The following is a 16,863-nucleotide window of genomic DNA, read 5'->3' as shown; positions in this document are numbered from 1 at the left end:
ATTATGCAGACTGTAAGGTTTAACATATTGCCCAAGGACATGTTAAGCTTCTCCCACCATGTTGTAAACCTCTGTCATTTTCAAGGCACGAAATGGATAAGGCTCTAAAATGACAGTAACTGTTACTTGTCGAGATATCGGTGGTTTTCGATGTTATCTGTCAGATTCCCTGGAGTTATTCGCAGATGATGGTGGATTGCTTGTTCAATGGATTATAAATGCGGTCTCTCAGTAAGCCAGTAGGACCTGTTGAGCGAGATGCTGCATTGGACCAAACCCCCTGTTCCCCCTCCCCTTTAGTTCGGGCATCTACTTTTAGGTTATCCATTATTTCAACTTCAGCAGTTGACAATATGTACTTCTTAGCATGTACAATGATGCTGCCCATCAACTCCATGCGTCAACAGTGGAGATACGTAGTGATGCGAAGTTGTTTGTTTATGACTGAAACCAGTTAGAGAAAAATAATCACCATTTCAATGCAGGACTTTTTTTTTAACTGCAAATAAAAGATCACTGTTACTACAGTTACGCCTTCCCAAATGGCATTGCAGGTCATTTCATTTCTTCCTGAAGCTGTGCTTCTATACTGTATTTCCTAATGTACTAGCTGATAAACCCAACATCAGCGGGGTATTAATTTTTTTTTAAATTTTCTGTTAGAAAAGTAAACAAATACAAATGACGGTGCATGCAGTGATGTAAAAAAAAACTTTCATTTACATGTATTTGTGAAAATACCTCTTATCAAAGAGTCATACAAAGTACTCTACCACCTAAACTTCAGCCATCTTGCTGCAAAAATGATTTTTCTAAACAAACCATAAGGGCATTGGTACTTTGTACTTTCTATTTGGAGCATTGTCAGGAATAGTAGGAGCATCAATAAGAATACTTATTCGTGCTGAATTAGGTCAACCAGGATGTAGCGTGATGTACGAATGTGTTACTTCCCAAATTACGAAACATGATCCCAGACAGTTACTGTATGCTGGGCGCAGTTCCTTCGCGAGACTACAACGCGACTTTGTAAATGTCTTTATATGAAACCCCTCTACGTAGCTCTATAGACACTAAGGCGTCGCATTTCTAAGCTATCAAAAGCGCTGCAAGTTGTCAGGGTTTCCTTAATTAGCCTCAACTATAGGAATGACTTAGTAGCACAGAATAAATATATTAAAACTTTATGCCTGATGCGGCAATTTTGGACACATTCCTGTGTTTACGGCGTCATATCTCTTCAACTGTACGTCGTAAAATGATGTATTTGTGTCGGTACATTCAGAAGGATATGTGGGTTGTAGTTGCTGTGGTCATCAGTCCAAAGACTGTTTTGATGTAGTTGTCAATGCTACACTATCCTGTGCAAGCCTCGTCACTTCCGAACAACTAGTGCAACCTGAATCTGTTTCCTCTATTCATGCGGCGAGTGGTAGCCGCTCGTTCATAGGCGCTTTGTTACGGTCCGTGCGGCTCCCTCCGTCGGAGATTCGAGCCGTTCGTCGGGCACGGGTGCGCGCGCGCGCGCGCGTGTGTGTGTGTGTGTTGTACACAGTGTAGGTTAGTTTTTATGTTAGCTTAAGTAGTGTGTAGTCTTAGGGACGGAAGACTTCAGTAGTTGGGTCCCACAATAAGACCTTTCCACAAATTTCCAATTTTACTCTATTCATATCTTGGTATACCTCTACGATTCCCCCCCCCCCCTCCCCCATGCTCCCCTCCAGTTACAAATTCGTGATTCCTACCAACTGATAACTTCTTCTAGTCAGATTTTACCACAAACTTCTCCCCAATTCTGTTAGGTACCTCGTCATTAGTTACGTCATGTACCCCTCTAAACTTCAGCATTCTTTTGTAGCAACACATTTTAAAAGCTTCTGTTGTCTCCTTCTGTATACTGTTTATCGTCCGTGTTTCACTTCGATACATAGCTACACTCAATTCAAATGTTTCCAGAAAAAACTTCTTGACACTCGATGTTAACAAATTCTCTTCTTCAGAAACGTTTTTCTTGTCATTGCCAGTATATATTTTACATCCTCCCTACTTTGACCACCATCAGTTATTTTGCTTCCCAAATAGCAAAACTAAGCTACTACTTAAAGTGTCTCATTTACAAATCTATTTCCATCAGCATCACCTGATTTAACTTCACTACATTCTATTATCCTCGTTCTGCTTTTGCTGATGTCCATCTTATATCCTCCTTTCAAACACAGTCCTCTCCGTTTATTAGCTCTTCCATGTCCTCTGTTGTCTCTGACAGAATAACAATTTCTTCAGCAAGCCTTAGAGTTTTTAATTCTTCTTCCTGGACCTTATTTCCTACTTCAAATTTTTCTTTCCTTTCCTTTACTGTTGATCAGTACACAGATTGAATAATTTGGAGGTAGGCTACAGTCTTGTCTCACTCCTTTCTCACCCGCTGTTTCACTTTCGTGGCCCTCGACTCTTAAAACTGCTATCTGGTTTCTGTAAATATTGTAAATAGCCTTTCACTCCCTGTATTTTACCACTGCCACCTTTAGAAATAGAATGAGAAGTCGTAGCGTCAGCGTCGCCGCACCTGTTCCAACATTTCTCCGGAACCCAAACTGATCTTCCCCGAGGTAGGCTTCTACTAGTTTTTCCATTCTTCTTAAATGATTCCTGTTACAGTTTAGCAACCCTCACTTATTAAACTGGTAGTGCGGTAATTTTGAAACCTGTCAGCAACTGATTTCTTTGGAATTAAAATTTTTATGTTCTACTTGAAGTCTGAAGGTATTTCGCCTGTCTCATATATCTTGCTCACCAGATGGAAGAGTTTTGTAATGGCTGAATCTCCCTAGGCTATCAGTAGCTCTAATCGAATGTTGTCTATTCCTAGGGGTTGTTGCGACTTACGTCATTCAGAGCTTCGCCAAATTCTTCACGTACTATCATATCTCACTTCTCATACGTCCTCTTCCATTACCATATTGCCCTCAAGTATATCTCCGTTGTAAAGACACTCTATATACTCCTTCCACCTTCCTCCTTTCCCTTATTTGCTTAGGACTGGTTTTCCATGTAACGTCTTGATATTCACATACGTAGTTCGTTTTTTATCAAAAGGTCTCTTTAATTTTCCTGTCTTACTGCTTATGAAATATTTCTCTACATCGTTATATTTTTTCTCCAGTCATTTCTGCTTAGCTGTTTAGTACTTCCAGCCGATTACATCTTTTAGGTGTTCTTTCCCGTTTCGCCTGCTTCAATTATTCCATTTTTATATTTTCTCCTTTTATCGACTAAATGCAATATCTCCTGCATTACCCAAGGATTTCTACCAGCCCTCGTCTGTTTACCTACTTGATCCTCTGCTGCCTTCACTGTTTTATCTCTCAAGGCTACCCATTCTTCTTAGACTGTATTCCTTTCTCCTGTTTCTGTCAATCTTTCAGTAACGCCGTCACTTAAACTCTCTACAAACAAAACTTGTACGAAAAAAACTTGGAAAAAATTAATATGTGGGTCAACATTTGTAAAACTCTAATTCCTTTCAGTCAAAACCCACCCTATGGGGAGAGAGGGAGAGTTTTACTTTTAGCGAATCAAAATTTACGAAGTAAAGAAGTATTTTTGTATTTATCCACAAACATTTTCCACGTGAAAATAAGAATGTGGATTTTCTTTAATTACTGCGCCAACTACCAAGTGTCAAAACAAATGATAAAGACAAAATGTATATAGTTCTGTATGTAGAATCTGATTCTGCAATTAAAAATGGGGGTTCCCATTTGAAATTTTAACCCGTGGGGCTGGGTGGCGGGCTAATTTTAGCACGAGCAAATGTCCCCCTCGAAAATAATCAACTTTGGATTCTGCATATTTTTTCGTGTGAAGCTTATTTTTGGAGTTATTCTAGTTTCTCAACTTAAAATTTACACCCTGTATAGTCAATCTGAAATCTTCTGTTGTCTCCAGGTCTCTTCACGCACACAACCTTATTTCATGATTCGTAAATCAAGTATTAGCCATGATCAAATTGTTCTCTGTGAAAATTTCTATGTGGTGGATTCGTCTTTCATCTCTTTCCTCCAGTCCGTATTCACCTGCTACCTTTCCTTTTCTTACTGTCAAATTCCAGTCCCCGATGATTTCAGACATTTCGTCTCCCTGAACTATCTAAAAAATTCCTTCATCTCATCATACATTTTCTCAATCTCCTCCTCAACTGCGGAGCTAGTTTGCATATAAACTTGTACTGCGTGGTGGGGGTGGGCTTCGTGTGTATCTTGGCTACATTAATGCGACCACTATGCTGTTCTTTGTACCTTATCCTCGTTTCAAATTTTTTGTTCATTATTAATCTTCCTCGTACCTTACCGCTATTTGATTTTGTATGTGGGTACTGTCTGCAAAATGCTTGAGAATAAAACTAGTATAAAAGAAGTAATACATTTAAACATCTCAATACTGCAGTTTTCATACGTGTCAGTGTATATGACGTCATGTATTCTGAACGATGTTAGGTAAGTTGGTGTTACCCTCCCAGCCATTGTAAGGATATATCTTCTAAGTTTGGCCGAAATCGCTCCAGTGTTCTTGGAGTAGATGTGGAACACACACACACACACACACACACACACACAAACACACACACATACAGCCATTTTAATAGCAGCAGCGGAGATACACGCTGTTGCTGAAGTATTTATACATAGCCCTGCGTCCATGCCAATGCTACACAGAGTCTCGGCTTTTGCCTAATGCTTATAAAGTCATACCTCCTAAGCTACGTGTCACAAAATGATATATTTCTCTACGTACATTCTGCAGCACATGTAGATAGTGTGTGCAAAACGTCTTACGAATAGAATTAGTAGCAAAGAAGTAATAAACGTAATCGTCATGCACAAAGTGGCTGCTTTTCATGCATCTCATTGCTTAAGTCGTCATATCGCTTGAAACATGTGTCGTACAATTATATAATCTGGTACTTTTATTAGCTGTTATATGAGCACACTGTCTGTAAAGTGTGTCGCGAATAATGTTATGTTAGTATTACAGAAGAAATAAATTGTAACGTCTTGCCTCATGCAGTTCTTTTACTGCATGAACAGGGGAAAGTAATAAGCCACAAACATTTTTCCTTTCATCATTTTCTAGGTACTGCAACGAGAAAAAATTTCGTATTGTTTTCAAATTATGTACAAAGCTTGTTGCATATCGCTAAGTGTTCCAGTTTCAGATACTGGGTAAATAAAGTCTGTGAATTCTCACATCGCTGGCTGCACTTCTTTTTCATCCCCAGACACACCCCTTCGACAGATAGGAGGTTCTTAAAACCGCAGCGATAGTTTCCTGTCAGTAAGTTATGTGTGTACCACGTTTAGGTGACATCGGTCCAGTCGGTCCAGTAGTTTAAGAGGATATATGCTACATAAAAAACCCTACTTCCCCCACCACCCCCCCCCCCCTGCCCCTCGACCCACACACACACATTTTTGTTTTAATATGTATGGATTTATAGATATCCTCAATTTACAACAACCAGCAAATCTTCTCACTCTCCGGCCATTCGCATTAAGGGTTTCGAAGACTTCCTTTAATAGATAAAGGTGCATGCGAGAGTGTTCTTTTGAAAGGGCATGGCCGATTGCCATCCTCAGTCTATGTTTATGCTTCGTCTCTAATGACCTCGTCGTTGACGGTACATTAAACACTAATTTGATTTCGCTCAGTAGTGACCGTTGAAGCGGAAAAAACTACAGCAGTTCTGTGATAGGAGAGAAGGGAGAAGAAGTGCTGCGAAGAGGATTGTATTAAAGTGTCTCTTACTCGCTGGGCCTGAAAACGAACCAGGGAACAAAGTAAACAGACCGGACAGAGCAGAGCGCTGGTTAGACTGGGGGCGGGGGCGGCTGCCCGGTGCGACATGCGCGCAGAGACCGGCCGCCGCCGCCCTCTGGGGTATACAAAGCGTGGGCGGCGGACGCCTGTTGCCGTGATTACAGCCCGCAGCGCCTACCGCCCCCAACCGCCGCGCAGCCCTCGCCGCCCCCGTCCGCCCCCGGCGTCCGCGGGGACTCGGCTGGGCCCAGCCCAGCCCAGCCCAGGCGGGGTAACTCTGTTACCCTGCACAAAGCTCTCGCCTGGCGCCCTTGCCAGCAATGAAGCGGAAAATTGCCTATTAAGGGAAAGCACTAATTTCAGTCCGCGTAGTTTCCAAGTGTAATAGGCTTGCTCCTCGACGCGCCGCTGTTTTGACGCATTTCGCCGAGTGCGTGCGTAACGAAATCTCGGACGCGTTGTGCCGCACTGTATTTCGTTTTGCTAGCAATCACCGCGGCCATTTTCGGCTTTTAAAGTGGTTGTGTGACGCGGGAGCTCTGTCGCCGCCTGCCGCCTTGCTCGGATCCTCCCCTAGAGGCTACTCTTATCGTATCGCTTGTTCATTACGTGCAAGTTTTTATTGGGTTATTACTGGCCACAGCTTTTATTACACTGCGCTATGCGGAGGTAATACGGAGATTATCACCCGACCTGAGAAAAAGGCAGAACCTCTGTGTTATCATGCTTGCGATTACCTCTTCGAGCAGCAACAACGAAGAATTTAATTTTGTGGCCCTCAGGACATGTACCCAAGATGATGCTTCAACGAAAAGTAAAGCGGACCATCTCTTTCAGTTTACAGTCTGAAGAATAATCGCTGTTTGACAATTGCTAATTCATGCTGCATGCCGAAAAATGAAATCAATTTATATTTTTCCGGTGATAAGTGACGAAGAAGGAGCTTCAGTTCTTTCACTGCGCCCTTTGTACGTCACATTGGTCGCTTTCCGGTCAGTAGCTCTCGACATAGATTGAGAACTCCTCACGTTTTAGATTAAAACGATACATATCCTGGGCTTTGACCTAGCTGAGCTAATAAGGTACACCTGACTGTTTTGTTCGTATAATCCGTCAGTTATTGTGGTCCTACTGTACCTAAGTCCAATCCGGGATACTCAAATTATGGCCTCTGTATAGGGATTTTTCAGGGAAAAATGTCAGCCTTCCTTAGATTCCATATACTTCTATTAGGTGTAATACACCTATAGTTTATTACTTCAATCACACAATTTCCGTGCTAGTATATCACAGTCATACGGTGTCTATGGACCACTCCTCACAACCCTATCAATCTCTCCCAGCGTTGTTGAAAATGGTGAAATAATTGTAAAAACAATTCTTAAAGTCATACCACGTTACGTCAATGGTTGTAACTATGAAACCTGCCGATTTTCCTATTTCTTTCATGAATAAAGGCATGTATCAGCGGACAGAAGGGCGATTTCACTTCTTTTACAAAACATCGAGTCGTACTCACCGTTGCCGTTAGTATTGCTTACAACACTACGAAAACTGCTTGCAGCTTGTGCCTTTAGGTACAATTTTGTTCTTTTTATCATATCTAACTTCGCGGGCTTTATAAGGTCTATAAGCATTCTTTGTTTATTTTCTTTCATCTGCTAACGCCCTGCAGACATTCACTAGCTGTTCGAAACCGGTTACAGCTTTCTGATAGTGTCTAGTAAACAAATATAACGAATAAATCAACGTGGTTGAACACCCGACGTCATTTCAGTAACTAACTATAGTTACAATCCAGACTGCCAGTTTATATATCTCTCATCTTGAAAAATGTAATATTTTATGATATTATCTTAATACGATATTATATTAACACTCACTTCTACATACAACTAAAGCAAAGTGTCCTTGGGCGAGTTCGATAAAGTCAGTAACGGTGGTTGTCAGTAGCATCATAGAGAGTCATCTTTCGTATTTTTTTCTTCGAAAGAAGCACTGAAGTATTAAAAACAAATCCGAGTAAAATGCCACCCATTGGCAGAACTCAGAGTTTATCAGTATTTTCGTAATCGTCCGTAAAGCGATAGAGGCTTCCAGCATGTGACCTAGTACTGCTAACAATCAGTATCCCGACTTCAACGATAAACGTGACCCACGTATTCATTTGATGTCAATACTTCATTATTCGTATCAGCTAAGTTGGTCTGCTGAACTCATGGTACACTATCTGGGATAAGGTACCGTTAGATCAACATGTCTTGAAGCAGGCTTACATAATCACAACTTGAACTTACAGAAAGTATTTCCTCAAAATTCGCTATTTCCCATCAGTGGCTACATAATTCTTAATTCATCCCTTTATATAGTCTTACTTTCAAAATAGACATTTCCCTCAATTTCTATCAATTACAGCTTTATAATTTATTTTACTGAATTATTTACTTTTCTAGATGGTATAATGAGCAAAAGAAACACAGTCCATAATTTTGATTTTTTCAATCTGTTTCATTAATCAAGTATCGAAATGGTACTTTTGAGAGAGACACAGCTGGTTTCCATACCCATTTACTTAAATTGCTCTTGTTGTGGTGGTACAAACCCTGCGTAGTGTGGCTATGACGTATGTGTGAATGACCAAGAGTAGCTGTACCGCGCTGCTGCAAGTATGAACCAAACAGCGCAGGTAAGTATCGTGGGGAGACTGACTGACAGCAGTTAGAAGGTACGGCTACGCCATGTATCTCCCAAGGACGTGATTGGGACGAGAAAATAGTCATGTATCAGTCAAGTGGTACCAGAGATAATAACGTCTGCATCTAGTTGAACGCTCGTAGTCAATTTTCACAGTTCGAGTGTAATAATGTCTAATAAAGTGTCACAATAAATTGAAACAATTAGCAAGACTACGGTCTGAAGGATAATTACAATCCCAAAGTGATAAGATAAATGATGTTTCTCACAAAACTGTAAGGTTTACCCAACTCCTTCGCTCTAGTGGCGTTTTACCAAATTCCAGTGGGTGAATGTGTCTAGTGGTTGGTTAGTTGATTCTGGGGAGGGGACCAAATAATGAGGCCGTTGGTCTCTTTAGAATAGGCAAGGATGGTGAAAGAAGTCGGCCATGCCCTTTCAAAGGGAACCAACTTGGCATAGGCTTGAAGCGATTTAGAGAAATGACGAAAAACTTAAATCACTATGGCCGGACGCGGATTTGAGCCGTCGTCCTCCCGAACGCGAGTCCAGTGCTCTAACCACCCCACCATTTCGCTCGGCGAATGTGTCTGTTGAGAGATGATACAATGTTATCTCCAGATGCACGAGTTAATGGCATCGAATCAATTTCTTCCCTTCTACGGAGCTGTTTCGGGTTTGCGATTCCATCACGCCGAAGGGGAGCGTGTTTCACAGTCTTATCGTATGTTGATCGATGTGTACAGTAGGCAGCGTCTTGCACTGTGCCTAGTAATCCGGTGTCGTCTGTATTATGACGCCCGATGTGTGGCCAAGACTAACGAGCTCCGTCGAAATTTCGATGAAAGGTCCTGGAATGTCTTCCTTACAGCCCCCCATATCACCATTGACTCGCGTGTCATCGGCTAGTTAAAAACAAATCTGAAAGATCACACGTTCACCTCCGTCAAAGAATGGCATGTTGGAAAACTTAATCTTCATCAACCCTGGAGTTTCTACATTGAAATCATCCACTCGTTTTCTCGCGATGGGATCGATGTATCAATGTCTGTAGCAGTTATGTTTAGGTCCAATGTTCCACAATAAACTGTTCCTTTCCAAGAATTCAGGAGACATTGAATGCCCACTTCCTGGTTCGAACTCAGACACCGCTTAACTTTTGAATAATAATAAGAAGAAGAAATGGCAGCCGAAGATTTCCGGCATCAGTAGTCACCTCATTCTACCAACGGCCTTCTCAAGGAGGGCGAAGTATCGGACAGACTTTCAGGGCATGATCTTGCCATTGGGGTGTTAAACTGCCCCTAAAGGCGTAAGAATCAGCTGTGATCAACGGCATGAAGATGCAGAAGTCTATGGAAACTACAGCATTAAAGGAGAAAGGCTAGCTGAGGTCTGCAATAAAATTCAGCTACTAATAGCGAATACTCTATTCATGAATCACAAAACCAGGTGTTACACTACGAAAAGACCAGTAGATACTGGGAGATTTGTGTTAGATTACATCACTGCCAGGCAGATATTTCGAAATCAGATACTGGATTCTAAGCCGTACCCGAAGTAGATAGAGACGCAGTCCACAGTGTTTTAGTGCTGCAGATTAGGCTGAGGTTCAATGGACTAGTCAGGAAGTATCAATGCGCAACGAAGCGCAGTACGGAAGTACTAAGGAATGAAGAGATACGCTTGGTGTTCACTGAGGCTTCAGAGACGGCGTTAATTAATACCTCGTTAGGCAGTTCGGTTGACGATGAACGGACATCTGTAAAAAGTGCAATCACTGATTTTGGAAAGAAAAACATTGGCACAAAGAAGATTACTGCGAAGACATCATGGATGACAAAAAACGACTTCGATTTGATCAACGAAAGAAGGAAGTACAAAAGTGAAAAATGTGAAGAAATTGAAAAAGAAATGATTGTTGGATGGATTGACTCAGCATATAGAAAAGTCAGAAGAATCTTTGGTGAAATTGAAAGCATGGGTAGTAAGATTAGGGGACTAAAGGGAAAGCCATTGGTAAATGCAGAGGAGAGAGCGGGTAAGTGGAAAGAGTGCATTAAAGGCCTTTATAAGAGTTGACTTCTCTGTTGGCGTGGTAGAAGAGGAAATAGAGGTCGCTTCGGAAGAGCTAAGGGATCAAGTATTAGAATCAAAATTCAGAACAACTTTCTAAGAATTAATATCTCCTAAGGCAGTAGGACAGATAATATTTCATAAGAATTTCTAAATTAATTGGGCATAGTAGCAAAAAAAAACGACTTTCAGTTGGTATGTAGAACGTATGAACCTGGCTATATACCAGCTGACTTACGGAGAAACATCATACAAACAATTCTGAAGATTGCAAGAGCCGACAAGTGAGAGAATTAATTCACAATCAGTTTAACAGTTTATGAATCCAAGATGCTGACAATGATAGTGCACAGAAGAATGGAAAAGGAAACTGAGAATGTGTTAGGTGACGATCAGTTTGACCTTGATAATCGAAGCAAGACTAAGGAAAAGTCAAAGCACGTTGCTTGGTTTATGGATCCGCAAATAGCATTCGACGTTGTAAAATGGTGCAAGATGTTTGAAATCGTGAGGGAAATAAGGGTAAGCCTTAGTGAAAAATGGATACAACATGTACAAGTACCTAGAGGGGACGGTAAGATTGGAATACCAAGAACGAAGTGCTCGGATTAAAAAGGGTGCATGATCGCGATTAGTCTTTCGCCCCTATGTTCAATTCGTACGATGAAGAAACACTGACGGAAATAAAAGAAAGCCTGAAGAATGGAAATAAAATTCAAGGTGAAAGGAGCCCACTGATTAAATTCGCTTATATAGCTACCCTGAGTGAAAACGAAGAAGAACTGCATGATACGTTGAACGGAATGATCAATCTAATGAGTACAGAATATGGATTAAGAGGAAATCGATGAAAGGCGGGAGTAATGAGAAGTAGGAGAAATGAGATCAGTGAGACTCTTAACACCACGGTTGGTGACTATAAAGTAGATGAAGATAAGGAATTCTTCTACCTGCGCAGCAAAACAACCCATTAAGGATGGTGCACGGATGACGTAAAAAGCAGACTAGCAGTGGCAACAAGGATACCCCTGGCCAAGAGAAGTCTGTGAGTCTCAATTTAAGGAAGAAAAATCTGAGAATGCATGTTTGGTGAACAGCATTGCATAGCAGCGGTACATGGACTCACACATATGACAACTGGATCATCTGAGATGTTGTGCCATACACAGGGAATAATTTCCATGGTACTACAGGGAGCTGTAGAGGGTAAAAACTGCAGAGGAAAACAGAGACTCTTATACATCCAGCGAGTAACAGGAAATTGTGACGGGATGCGTCAAACCAGTTATAAGAACGATGATTAAAAAACAAAAAAAACAGCTGAATATACTTTACCTTGGTAATGGTACCCTCTGTTACCTGAAACAAGACGAGCAGTATCTTCCAGCTCTGTGCTGGGTATATGAGCTGAAGACGTTGGTCGTACCGAAACAGTGCTCTAAGAAATAAATTGAAGCCCTATCTGAATAAGCGAGATATCTATCCCACAACTGTTTCTTCTTGTGTCCGACAATTGTCCAAAGACTCCTGTGATTTATTTTTCCATGTTAGCATGTCTTGAACAAAGCTCTTGATGTTGCAAAACCAATACAAACGCTATCTACTTTATCCTGCTTATTGTTTTCAAATCTCGGCCTCTACAATTTTCAAACCAAACGTTTCCTTTTATTACCAAATGGACAATTTCTTAATACCTCAAGAGGTGTGTTATTTACTGATCGCCTCTCTTAGTCAATTTGTTCAATTAGTTTTTCTCCTCAGTTCGATTCGGTGCCTCATTTGTTATTATGCCTATCCATTAAATCTTCAGCATTTCTTTGTAGCGCCATGTTTTAAAAGTTTCCATTGTCTGCACTGTTTATCATCCAGATTTCTGATCAATAAAGGCTACACTCAATGATCTTCAGTAACTGATTCCTAACACTGAAACTGATATTATATGTCAATAAGTTTCTCGATTTTGGAAATGATTTTCTTGCTTTATATGTCCTCTCTGCTATGGTCATCAGTTGTTCTGTTGCCCACATACAAATACTCAATTATTGCATTATGATTCTGAACTCCTCAACTGATTCTCTGAGTGTCGCCTGATTTAAATCGACTACGCTTCATTACTGTTGTGTACATAGTTCCGCTTAGCCAGCGCATACACAAGTTTCCCACTAGAGCGCGCACCGCTAAGCACAACAGCGCAGGCGCAGCGCTCGTCCGTCTCTTCACTACGAGATGGCGCTGCCATAGAGAAGGACCAAATTCTGCTTCCACAGATCTGCGTATTAATATGTCACGCAGCCAACGAGATTGCTGCAAATCTAGAACCTTTTCTCCTCGCGGATCACACTCGCACTGAGATACATGAACGCGCGACGTATTATACACTCCTGGGAATGGAAAAAAGAACACATTGACACCTGTGTGTCAGACCCACCATACTTGCTCCGGACACTGCGAGAGGGATGTACAAGCAATGATCACACGCACGGCACAGCGGACACACCAGGAACCGCGGAGTTGGCCATCGAATGGCGCTAGCTGCACAGCATTTGTGCACCGCCGCCGTCAGTGTCAGCCAGTTTGCCGTGGCATACGGAGCTCCATCGCAGTCTTTAACACTGGTAGCATGCCACTACAGCGTGGACGTGAACCGTATGTGCAGTTGACGGACTTTGAGCGAGGGCGTATAGTGGGCATGCGGGAGGCCAGGTGGACGTACCGCCGAATTGCTCAACACGTGGGGCGTGAGGTCTCCACAGTACATCGATGTTGTCGCCAGTGGTCGGCGGAAGGTGCACGTGCCCGTCGACCTGGGACCGGACCGCAGCGACGCACGGATGCACGCCAAGACCGTAGGATCGTACGCAGTGCCGTAGGAGACCGCACCGCCACTTCCCAGCAAATTAGGGACACTGTTGCTCCTGGGGTATCGGCGAGGACCATTCGCAACCGTCTCCATGAAGCTGGGCTACGGTCCCGCACACCGTTAGGCTGTCTTCTGCTCACGCCCCAACATCGTACAGCCCGCCTCCAGTGGTGTCGCGACAGGCGTGAGTGGAGGGACGAATGGAGACGTGTCGTCTTCAGCGATGAGAGTCGCTTCTGCCTTGGTGCCAATGATGGTCGTATGCGTGTTTGGCGCCGTGCAGGTGCGCGCCACAATCAGGACTGCATACGACCGAGGCACACAGGGCCAACACCCGGCATCATGGTGTGGGGAGCGATCTCCTACACTGGCCGTACACCTCCGGTGATCGTCGAGGGGACAATGAATAGTGCATGGTACATCCAAACCGTCATCGAACCCATCGTTCTACCATTCCTAGACCGGCAAGGGAACTTGCTGTTCCAACAGGACAATGCACATCCGCATGTATCCCGTACCACCCAACGTGCTCTAGAAGGTGTAAGTCAACTACCCTGGCCAGCAAGATCTCCGGATCTGTCCCCCATTGAGCATGTTTGGGACTGGATGAAGCGTCGTCTCACGCGGTCTGCACGTCCAGCACGAACGCTGGTCAAACTGAGGCGCCAGGTGGAAATGGCATGGCAAGCCGTTCCACAGGACTACATCCAGCATCTCTACGATCGGTTCCATGGGAGAATAACAGCCTGCATTGCTGCGAAAGGTGGATATACACTGTACTAGTGCCGACATTGTGCATGCTCTGTTGCCTGTGTCTATGTGCCTGTGGTTCTGTCAGTGTGAATATGTGATGTATCTGACCCCAGGAATGTGTCAATAAAGTTTCCCCTTCCTGGGACAATGAATTCACGGTGTTCTTATTTCAATTTTTCAGGAGTGTAACAAGTGTACAGTCCTCTGATGACCAGTCTGCACCAGTCTGTACGAGTTTTACATTTGTCTGTACCAGTCTATAGTCAAGATTCAGTCTGCGCCCAATAAGATTACTATATTCCTGTACATAGCCATGAAGATAAATGTATAGACACTTTTGTCAAGTATCAGAGATATATGTGAGAATAAGATTAACATACCAATACCAAAGGAACTTCAGATTGTCAATTGTAAATAGCATTCAGAACCAAGTTAAGTAATTTTTATGCTTGTTATTATTTTAATAAAATGTCTGAAAATTAATCAAGTTCTGTTTAAAGTTGGTCACTGTCAATCTGCTGCTCTAAGCGTGCCAGTGGCATTTCTATCGTCTGACCTAACGGCGGAAGATATACACGCCACGATAAGACCACGAGACATATTGCTGACACTCGCCTACTTCGTTAGAGCGACAGGTAAAAAATCAGATGGTGTGTGTACTGAAGGTCTTACAGTACACACACCACAATTACCTATGTTTGTCTTTTATGACGATCATTTTATACTTTGTTTTCAAGATACTTTCCATTCCATTCAAGGCTTCTCTCACATCCTTCGCCTATCTGACCAAATTAAAAAATGGTTCAAATTGCTCTGAGCACTATGAGACTTAACTGCTAAGGTCATCAGTCCCCTAGAACTTAGAACTACTTAAACCTAACTAACCTAAGGACATCAAACACATCCATGCCCTAGGGACAAAATTACAATGTCTTTGGCAAACACTAAAGGTTTTAAGGGAATGTTAATACCCTTTCCAAATTTCTCCTTTGCTTTCTTCGCAGTTTGCACAGAGAACAGATTGGGAAATACTGGGGACAAGCTACAGTCATGTCTGACTCCCTCCTTAGCTACAGATTTCCTTTGAGTTCATTCGAAAATTATAGTTGATCCTGGTTTCTGTACTAATTGTGCATGGCCATTCGCTTCCCATATTGTGTAACTGGTAGCTTTAAAAAATTAAACGGTGTAATCCAGTGATTATTTTCAAAAGCCTTTCCTGTATCCAGAATTTCTGTAAACGTAGGTTTGTCTTTTCTCAAACTATCTTCTAAGATAATTTGGTTGTAGAGTCAGCACAGTTACACATACCTCTGCATTTGTCCAGAACCTAAACTAATGTTCCTTGGTTTCTTCTTATACCACATTTCCGATTGTTCTCTAAATAATTTGTCCCTGTATTTTGCCACAGTTACTTAATAAACTGATGATTCGGTACTATTCAAACCTCACAGGACCTACCTACTTTCGAACTGAATTATTACTTCCCTTCTGAAGTCTGCACGTATTTCACCTGCCCCACATATCTTGCGCACCATGTGAAATAATTTGTCTTTATCGTTCTTCTACTTTTCATCTTTCCCTCCTTTGTTTATTATTGGTCTACTCTTGATAATATACACTAATTTAACCTTTCTTCGAAGATCTGTTTAATTTTCCTATAGGTTAATTTTCCTATAGGCGGCCACTATCTTCACTGTAGATATGCGTGCTGCCACCACCTTATATTTGGCCCCATCCATTCCTACTATCGATCTCATTTTTATGTAGCTGTGTTCGTATTCGCCTGCTACATTTGCTTCACGTTTATATTTTACCCTTCCGTCGTTAAAATTCATTATCTCCCGTGTTACACACGAATTTATACTACGCGTTGGTTTCGTACTTGCGTCATCATTTGCCGCCCTCCCTGTTTCAATTATCAAAGTTTTTAGCTCATATTATGCCGTTAGGTTTCGCGTTTACAGATGTGGCATAAACACTTTTCCACTTCTGTCTTGCTATTCCGCCGGAAACAAGGCGAATACTGATCAGTTTTTGTCCATAATACAAGTGGAAAATAGTTCGTGTCATATCTATGAAAGCGAAAATCGGACTAACAACACATAGAGTATAAAGGCAGCTGCAATATCCAATTTTCTGACGGTGTTTTAACGATGTACTTACTGAAAATTCAAATTTTGTAACTGAAAGTGGATGTAGGCCGAAAACGCGTGTTGGATTAAATAAAACTACGTAAATAATAGTCTGGTTGATGTATTTCTTAAGCTGAAGAACCCGTATACGGGAGAAATTGTTACACAAAACCTTAGGTTTTGTTATAGTGCCAAATGAGCTACAGAGTCGAACGCCTAGGAGAGATCACGGAAGTATTACACAGAATGTTCTATTATTTAAGGTGGTAATGTTTGAAGAGTGACTGTATAAATGGCACAATTCCGCTGAGCAACTCTTCTTGAATCTAAACAATTATTTGGTTAGTAAACCAAGTGTTTCTACTAAAATGGGGCGCCACTGTTGAGTAGATTACTTTAGCGAATAGTTCTGAAAACTATGTCAGTAAACAAACTGAACGATAACTAATTACGTCTTTCTTTTCGCCTTAATTGTGAACAGTGAGCCGTGCACTGCTCACGTTTATCCCATTTATTGTTTGTCATCTT

This window comes from Schistocerca gregaria, chromosome 7 (genome assembly GCF_023897955.1).
Source record: "Schistocerca gregaria isolate iqSchGreg1 chromosome 7, iqSchGreg1.2, whole genome shotgun sequence".
Lineage (NCBI taxonomy): Eukaryota > Metazoa > Arthropoda > Insecta > Orthoptera > Acrididae > Schistocerca > Schistocerca gregaria.
This window is presented reverse-complemented; position numbering follows the sequence as displayed.